Below are 9872 nucleotides of genomic sequence, written 5' to 3'. Positions count from 1 at the left end.
GATAGAAAATGTTTCCTGCACAGCACTGAAGAGAATGCAACTTGCCTAGAGTTCATCACAGCAAGCTCTGTAGTCTTTTGACCCCCGCCTCAGCACACACAAAGGTCCTCTGTGTACATTGCACATGGATTGCAACCCAGGGACTGTGGTATTCTGGGGGTACACCATGTACACTCTACTTATTAAGCATGAGTGCTGTCAGCTCACCAGGTTCTAGTGGTCTGAACAGTGGTGACATAGATCAGACTGCAGAGTCAGGCAGACTTTTTTTATCCGTCTCTACAAAGGACAGCCACTCACTGGCCCGTCATTACCCTGCCTCTGGAACTTAGATACACATAATATGGACATGAATGATGTGTGTGAATACATTTGTGTGTAGAGGCTATGTGTTGAGCATGATCATCACATGTGGCCACACTGGAATCTATTCTTTTTCCTATATCCAAAAACTACTTTAGATGGAGGGTGGAGAGAGTCTTAAGACAGCAATGTGAACTGCAGGGCTCCTACAGAACATTCTAGAGATGCATTATAATAGATCAGACTGTTGGATGTGATGAGTAGAGACAGATGGTCCATTTGAAGCTTAGGCAGATTGCCCTACCTTTATGTTCACTATAATGACTATCCTCCACAAGGTAACAGGTAAGTTGAATGGGCCAGCCTCATCCTGTTTAGTGTCCTTATTTTGGGGTACCTGAAGACAGAGAACATGTCTGGATCAGTCTGAGAGGAAGAAGTAAAGTGCAAGAGCTACCCAAGACCAGCCACAGAACTCACTGTTGGAATACATCACTGCAGTTTGAAATTTTTGTATAAGGATTGGACACACATTTTCAGGCAAGGTGTCAGGATTTCTCTACCAGAATCTGGAGTGTCACACAGCGGTGAGTCAGAAACTCACTGTGCTTAAAAGTTGGGGTATTTGCAACCAACTTTTATTGCCAGGTTCGGGACCAGAAACCTGGGGAGTTCTACAAGCCTACCAGGAGAGGCTGGATTGACTCTGCAAAGCAGAACTGAACTGATTGATTGCTCTAGAGGGGCATTAGAGTTGCCCTTGCACAAAGAAGACGCTACCCGAAAGGCAGAGGGGAAGGAAGAAAACAAGTTACTTACCTGTAACTTTGGTTCTCCAGTATTGGTAACTTTCATAGATTCCCATAGCTTGTATCATTCCCCGTCATCGGAATGGGAGTCTCTGTAACAAAATAACACAGCAGTAGGAACAAAAGAGAAAGAAAAAAACCTAGGCCTCATTCTCTTTTGTAGCATATCCACCTCTTTTTGCAAAAGAGACCAAAGCAAAGCAACAGCCAATCAGATCAGCCTCATCCCATAGAACCCTGCTGAGAGAACCGCAGAGCCTCAGATTTATGTAGTTGTTGTGTAACAGTGTAACCAAAACTTGCTGAGGGCTGAGCTTTCCCAGGGGAGGAGGGTGGGCGGATGGGAATCTATGAAAGTTACCAGGTAAGTAACTTGTTTTCTTACTCCAGTATTGGAACTTTCATAGATTCCCATAGCTTGTATCAGAGTAGCTAGCAGTCAGAGAGCACATTTTGCTCCTTCTTTGTCATCTCTTTCTGCATTACCTTTTTTTTCTTACAACCTGAATCAACAGTGTAATCACAAAGATCACAGCACAATGTGCAAGTAACAGTAAGAAAAGGAAGGAGGGAAGAAAGGAAAGCTTACCACTCAATGGAAGAGGTTCCTCAGGACTGCCTGGCCTACAGGCGTGTCTTCTTGTTCAGAGGTATCCAGTCAGCAATGTCTCGTGAAGGTGTGCGTGCTGCTCCAAGTTGCAGCCCTGCAAATGTCTTTAATCTGAACTCCTGCAAAGAGAGACGTAGAGGAAACCATGGATCTTTTCGAGTGTGCTCTAACCCTGCCTTCTAGAGGTTTGCCGGCTGCAGAGTGACAGTCCTGTATGGCACTGGAGATCCATCTAGCAATACCCTCCTTAGACAGGGGTATGCCCTTTCGGGGAGCTCTAAATGCGATGAATAATTGAGAAGACTTTCGAAATCCTTTAGTGCGGTTCAGATAAAATTTCAAGCACCGCTGCACATCCAGTGAATAAAGTGACCTTTCAGCCGGCGTGGAAGGTTGAGGAAAGAAAGCCTTGAGAATCACTGGTTCGTTTAGATGAAAGTCTGAAGGCACTTTTGGTATGAACTTTGGATTAGTCCTTAGAATTACTGTATTTCTTTTGAATTGGAGAAAAGGTTCCTGTATTGTGAGACCTTGCAATTCTCCAATGCGTCTTGCAGATGTGAGAGCAAGAAGAAGTGCCAGTTTCCATGAGAGGAATTTCATATCTGCTCGATGAATCGGTTCAAAGGGATGTTTCATCAACTGGGTGAGAACCAAGTTCAATTGCCATGTGGGAGGCGGAGGAAAAACTCGAAACAGACCCTTGAGAAACTGTTTGACAATTCTGGATGACCAGAGAGAAGGTCCAGATGCAGTGTGTCTGTAGCGAGAAACTGCTGCCAAGTGAACCTTCATGGATGAATGAGCCAATCCTGCCTTAGCCAAGGACAGGAGATAAGGAAGAACCTGATGCGGCTGAGATGAGAAAGTGTCAACACCTTTCTTCTGGCACCAGATGCAAAATCGTTTCCATTTTAAACAGTAAGTCTTGTTAGTGGAAGGAGCTCTAGCCTGAGAGAGAACATCTCTTATTTCGTCCGAGAGGTGAAGGTTTATGAACTCTCGCTGCTCAGGAGCCATGCTGACAGGTGTAAGGAACGAGGATACGGATTCCAGATCTGACACTGGGACATCGTGTGAAGATCCGGGATCACCAGCAAAGGATGTGGAGGGGCCAGAGAAAGGAGGTGAAGCTCCCTGAACCAAAACTGCCTTGCCAAGCTAGAGATATTAGGATCATCCTGCACGTTTCCGTCTTGATCTTCTTGAGTATCCGTGGAATCATAGGAATGGGGGGAAAGGCGTACACAAATGCTCTTAACCAAGCTATCTAAAGTGCATTCCCCAGCGATCCTCGATGGTGTAGCCTGCTTGCGTAAGACTGGCATTTCCTGTTCACCGGGGTGGCAAAGAGACCTATTGAGGGTTTGCCCCACTGATGGAAAATCTCCTCCAAGAACATCTGGTTTAGTTCCCATTCGTGGCTGACTGACGAAAGCCTGCTGAGCCTGTCCGCCTTTTCGTTTAGCACTCCTGGTAGGTGTGCTTGTAGCGATATTCCGTGTAGGATCGCCCATTCCCAAATTTCTAGGACCTCCTGTGACAACGGAAAAGATCTGGTACCCCCTTCCTTGTTTATGTAGTGCATGACCGTGGTGTTGTCCGTGCGGGCGAGAACCGCTGAACCCTGCAATCGTGGAAGAAAAGCACAAGTTACTATTTGTGTAACGATATATCTGTAAGAGACATTAGTTAGTATTAGATTCCTTACCTTAGAATATCCCCAGGCGTCAGACCGGATTCGGAATTTTTTTGCGTAGCAGTACCCTTGCGCGTCGGTAGGTGTCGTCTGCGGCTCCGCGTCCGTCGTCGGCGCCGTGATGATGTCGTCGGAGTACTTAGACGCCGCCTCCGCGTGCTGACGTCAGTTCTTAGACACAGCTTTTAGGCGCCAGAAGCGCTGAGCCATGTTAAAAACCAACACTGGTGCCATTGAAACTAGGGCCCTGAAGGGGATAACCCTAACCCTAGATATCGGTTCGCAGAACGGGGAGGATGGGTGGGTCGGTAAGGAATCTAATACTAACTAATGTCTCTTACAGATATATCGTTACACAAGTAGTAACTTGTGCATCTGAAAGAGACACGTTAGTATTAGATTCCTTACCTTAGAATAGATACCCCAGCAATACCAACCCCGGTGGTGGGTCTGCGAACCAATAATCACACCAGAAAGTCCTGGAGGACAGAGCGGCCAAAGAAGCCCTCCCTCCGGACTTGGCTGTCCAGGCAGTAGTGTCTTGCAAACGTGTGCAGCGATGCCCACGTAGCTGCCTGACAGATGTCTTGTAAGGGCACTCCCCGGCCCAGGGCAGTTGTTGTCGCCGTGGCTCGGGTGGAATGAGCCCGCAATCCAACAGGGGACTCCTTTCTAAGCAAGGAGTAACATGCCTGGATACACAAGATGATCCACCGGGAGATGGTCCTATTGTGTACCGCTTTCCCCTTCTTAGCGCCCACGTAACCAACAAAGAGTTGGTCATCCACCCGGAACTGGCGTGTGCGATCCAAGTAAAATGAGAGCGCACGTTTTGGGTCCAGACGGTGGAGCCGCTCTTCCTCTTTAGAGGGATGCGGTGGCGGAAAGAAGGTTGGCAAGGTGATGGACTGCCCGATGTGGAAGGCCGTGACAACCTTGGGCAGGAAAGATGGCTTAGTACGCAACACAACCTTGTCCGGATGGACAGAGAGGAAAGGAGGAGTACAAGAAAGAGCCTGGAGCTCACTCACTCTCCTGGCAGAGGTGATGGCAACCAGGAAAGCAGTCTTCAGAGTAAGAAGGCGGAGAGGACAGTTGTGAAGTGGCTCAAAGGCAGCGCACATCAGAAACGTAAGAACCAGGTTCAAGTCCCACTGGGGCATCACAAACGGAACTGGAGGAAACGTGTGTGTGATGCCCTTTAGAAATCTATTTACAATAGGGGACTTGAACAAAGAAGGTTGATCAGGCAGCCTCAGAAAGGCTGAAAGGGCAGAAAGGTAGCCCTTGATAGGGCCCAGAGCAGAGCCCTGCTGGGCAAGAGAAAGAAGGAAGAGAAGAACCTCAGAGAGAGGGGCAGCAAGAGGATCCACAGCCTTTGCTGTGCACCATGCCACAAATCTGTTCCACCTGTAGGCGTATACCGACTTTGTGGAGGGACGCCTGGCTGCCAGAATGACGTTACAGACTTCAGGAGGCAAGTCAAATGGCCTCAACTGTCGCCGCTCAATCTCCAAGCATGGAGGTGGAGACTGGACAGGTTCGGGTGGAGGACCGTCCCCTGTTGCTGCGACAGAAGGTCCTTCTGAAAAGGCAGACGAACCGGGGGATCGACTGACATACTGAGTAGCTCTGGATACCAGTACCTTCGTGCCCAGTCCGGAGCCACAAGGATGACTTGGGCCCGGTCGCGCTTGATCTTCTTCAGCACTCTGGGAAGAAGTGGTATAGGCGGAAAGGCGTACAATAGACCGCAACTCCACTCGTGACGAAAAGCGTCTCCGAGCGAGTGCCGCCTTGGAAATTCCAACGCGCAGAACTGATGACACTGCGCGTTCTCTTCGGTGGCGAATAGATCTAACCAAGGCTCTCCCCATCGCTGAAAGAGGCCTTGCGCCACGTCCGAGTTCAGACGCCATTCGTGATCCATCATGCACCGACGGCTGAGCTCGTCCGCCCTGGCGTTCAGAGATCCTGCCAGGTGTTGAGCCACCAAGGTCACGCCCTGGCGTTCCAGCCATTGCCAGAGGCGCAGAGCCTCCTGGCAAAGGGTCCACGACCCCACCCCGCCCTGTTTGTTGCAGTACCACATGGCGGTGGTGTTGTCCGTGAACACCTGCACTACACTCCCCCGGACAGAGGGGAGGAATGCCTTCAGTGCCAGACGAATCGCCCGTAACTCCAACAGGTTGATGTGGAGCCGGGCCTCCGCCGGAGACCAGAGGCCTCGGATCTCCGCCTCTCCCATGTGGCCTCCCCAGCCCTGGAGGGACGCGTCCGTCACAACTACGTGCTCCGGTTGGGGAAGGGAGAGGGATCTGCCGCTGACCCAATCGCGGTCCGTGAGCCACCACTGCAGCTGTCTCGCAGTGCCCTCCGAGATCAGGATGTGGTCGGACAGGTTGCCCTGATGCTGGGCCCACTGAAACTTCAGGTCCCACTGCAGAGCCCGCATCCGCCACCTGGCGTGATGCACCAGTAGGATGCAGGAGGCCATCAGCCCCAGAAGCCGCAGCGTCAACCTGACCGAGACCCGGGATAACGGCTGAAAGATGGGAATCAGAGCCTGAATATCCCGGACCTGCTGTTCGGGTGGATAAACCCGAAACCGCGCCGAGTCGAAACCGCTCCGATGAAGAGGAGCTTCTGAGAGGGGCACAGGTGTTACTTCGGCACATTGATGGAGAACCCCAGCTGGTGCAGGAGATCTGCCGTAGTCTGGAGGTGGCTGACGACTGTCTGGGGCGAGCCCGCCTTCAACAACCAGTCGTCGAAGACTGAAACCCCTAACCTGCGCAGATGAGCTGCGACCACCGCCATCCCCTTTGTGAACACCCGTGGGGCGCTGGTAAGGCCGAAGGGGAGCACGGTATACTGAAAGTGCTCGTGGCCAACCGTAAACCGCAGGTAGCGCCGGTGGGCCGGCAGGACGGGGATGTGGAAATAAGCGTCCTGCAAGTCCAACGCTACCATCCAGTCTCCTGGGTCCAGGGCAGCTAAGACCTGAGTCAGTGTCAGCATTTTGAACTTCTCCTTCCGGAGGAAGCCGTTGACGTTCCGTAGGTCCAAGATAGGGCGTAGGCCCCCTTTGCCCTTCTTGGGTACCAGAAAGTAGTGGGAGTAGCAACCACAGCCTACTTCTGGCCCAGGAACGCGCTCGATGGCCCCCTTGGCCAAGAGGGCCGTAACTTCCTCCTGCAGAAGACGCAAATGAACCCCAGATACACGGTGGTTCTGCAGTGGCATGGCTGGAGGAGTTGCCACGAAGGGGAGGGAGTAGCCTCTTCGGACGATCTGCAGCGCCCACCTGTCCGAAGTGACAGTGCACCAGTGGAGGTGATGGCGAACCCTGCCCCCCACTGGCCGGAAAGCACGGACTAGGAGGGTTTTCAGGCGGATGCTGTGGACTGACCTCGCCGTTGTCCCCGACCGCCACCACGGCGGTTACCACGGCCGCCACCGCGTTGGGTATTACCCTGCGGAGCGTGGCTGGCAGCACGCGTGGGTACACCCCTTCCGTGGCCACGAAAGGAATGAAAGGCAGCCGATTGCTGGCGCGGGCCGAGAGGCCCAAGGACTTGGCCGTAGCCCTGGAGTCCTTAAAGCGCTCAAGCGCATGGTCTGCCTTGTCGCCAAAAAGGCAACGGCCATCAAACGGCATGTCCATCAGTGTGTTTTGGACATCGGCCGAAAAGTTGGCGGACCTCAACCAGGCGTGACGTCTGACCGCCACTGTCGTTGCCATCGCTCTACCTAGTGAGTCGGTGGTATCCAGCCCCACCTGATAGAATATTTTGCTGCATCCCGGCCCACCACAAGGGCTTGGCCGAGTTTGGCCCGTACCTCCAACGGACACTCTGGCAGCACTTCCGCACCCGTATCCCACAGAGAGTGGGTGTAGCGGCCCAAGAGGCATGTGGTGTTGGAAGACCGCAGTCCCAGACTAAGGGATGAGAAGATCTTTTTACCATACTGCTCATACCTCTTGGATAGCCTGTCCGGCGGAGCCGATGGGAACGCGGTCTGGGAATTGGAGGCCTGGATAACCAGGCTCTCGGGGGTGGGGTGGGTGGACAGAAAACATGGGTCGCCCGGGGCCGGGCGGTGGCGTCTGGCCACGTTCCTATCTACAGGCGAACCCGTAGCGGGCTTGGACCAAGTGCCCAAAAGAACGTCGGTTAAGGCCTCATTAAACGGCAGCAGAGGCTCAGCTGAGCATGACTGCGGCTTAAGGACCTCGGTGAGGAGGTTAGTCCTCACGGCCGCGACGGGGAGCTCAAGGCCCAAGGCCTTGGCCGCCCTCATCAACACCACACTATAGGTTGCCCCCTCCTCCGTAGCCACGGTAGGAGGCGAGACAAAGCCAGTGTCAGGCGAAGTGTCTATACCACTGGCCTCCCCAAGTTCATCTGCCCAGTCCTCATGAGACTGGCATTCACGTGCCAGAGGGTCCTCAGACCCCTCCAAAGCCTCCTCATCACCCATCTCCTGGTACTCAGGGTTAGGAAAAGATGGGGCCGGTTCATGGAAAATGAATTCCCCGAACGGCATGGGAGGCGTCGGGGACGGCCGGAGGTGACACCTGAGGGGTCGGCGCCGGGGAGGTCGTCAAATCCACCGTTGACGACCCGGATCCGGAACCAGATCCAGCGGGGCCCTGCGGCGCCGGGCCCTGCGGCGCCGGCGCCGAAGCACCCGACGGCGTCGGGGCCAAAGCCCCCGACCCGCTAGGACCCCTAGACGGGACCGCTGGACCCGAAGGCGCCGCGGAGCCCGTCTGAGGAGAGAGGGACCTCTGGCCATGAGGAACCGCTCGATCTCCTCCGGCGTCGCGTTAGGCCCAGGGACCGGAGGGTATGAAGCCGGATACGGCGCCTGCGACTCCGACGGAGCCGCTGCCACCCGAACCCCCGGCCGCGTCGCGCGAGCATCGGGGGGAGTCGGAAGAGCGATGACGTCTCTTCGACTTCTTGTGCTTACCTGACGACTTCGACCCTAGGGAGTGATGTCGACTCCCGGAGCTATGATGGCTCCGCTCCCGCGACTGGTCCCTCGACCTCCGTCCGGACCGGGACCTCTCTTGGCGCGGGGCCGACTGCCAGAGTTCGAGTCGCTTACGGGACCGCTCCCGTCTAGCCTTCGAAGTCAGGGCCCGGCAGTCGGAACAGGTCTTGTCGTCGTGGTCGACGCCGAGACAGTGGAGACACCGACGGTGGGGGTCCGTGACCGACATCAGCCGGTCGCAATCCTCACAGGGCTTAAAACCAGGCATCCCTACCGGCACCGTTTCGGAGTCGAAGACTCGAAAAAGGAGATCAAAAAGATCAAAAAGATTTAGTAAAAAAGTGACTAAGGTACCACTTTTTCCGGATCTGCGCTGCTGGCGCGGAAAAAAGAAGAACTGACGTCAGCACGCGGAGGCGGCGTCTAAGTACTCCGACGACGTCATCACGGCACCCACAACGCCGATGACGGACGCGGACCCGCAGACGACGCCTACCGACGCGCAAGGGTACTGCTACGCAAAAAATGTCCGGATACAGTCTGACGCCTGGGGATATTCTAAGGTAAGGAATCTAATACTAACGTGTCTCTTTCAGATGCTTGCAACGCCAGAAGAAACCCTCTGAGCTCCAGGAGGTTGATGTGAAGAAAGGCAGTGCTGGGGCAACCAATGCCCGCTTACATGTAAGTCCTGAAGCACCGCACCCCAGCCCGCAAGGGAGGCATCTGTTGTTACCACTTGAGGAGCTGGATTGCTTATGAAGGATAGACCTTGGGATAAGTTCTCTATGTCCACCACAAGGCTGCCTTTCTCATTGCCGCAGTAATAACCACCTTGTCGTTGAATGAGCCGTGAACTTGTTGCCGTTGCATGTCTAGTTGCTCCTGAAGAGATTGCATCCGCAATCTGCAGTGTGGGTATTAGAGGAATGCATAAAGAAATCACTCCTAGAAGGGATTTGTAAAGGCGTACTGAAAGACACTTTCTTTTTCTCAACAACTGAACCATGGACCTCAGTTTTTCTTGCCTTTGAAGGATGGAGAAGCCTTGCAGAGAGTCATGTCCAGGATAGCCCCTAGGAACCGTGCTGTCCTGGAAGGGAAGAGAGATGGCTTCTCCCTGTTGAGAGTGAGGCCCAGATTTCTGAATAGGGTTGTACACGCCTTGACCGTTTCCTCCACTGCCCCCCTGGACGGGGCTTCAGCAACCAGTCATCCAGGTATGGAAAGACCTGAAAATGCTGTTTCCTTAGGAAAGCTGCCACCGGTGCCAGCACATTGGTAAAGATCCTCGGGGCAGAGCGAAGTCCGAAGGGTAAAACTTTGAATTGGAAGTGGCTCTTGGGTACTGTGAATCGAAGAAACCTCCTGTGGGCTGGATGAATGGGTATGTGAAAATACGCATCTTCGAGATCGAGAGTGGCCATGAAATCTCACGGATTGATGA

Source organism: Lissotriton helveticus, chromosome 3_1, assembly GCF_964261635.1.
Source record: "Lissotriton helveticus chromosome 3_1, aLisHel1.1, whole genome shotgun sequence".
Classification (NCBI taxonomy): domain Eukaryota; kingdom Metazoa; phylum Chordata; class Amphibia; order Caudata; family Salamandridae; genus Lissotriton; species Lissotriton helveticus.
The sequence above is the reverse complement of the archived record's forward strand: the minus strand, read 5'-3'. Positions refer to the sequence as shown.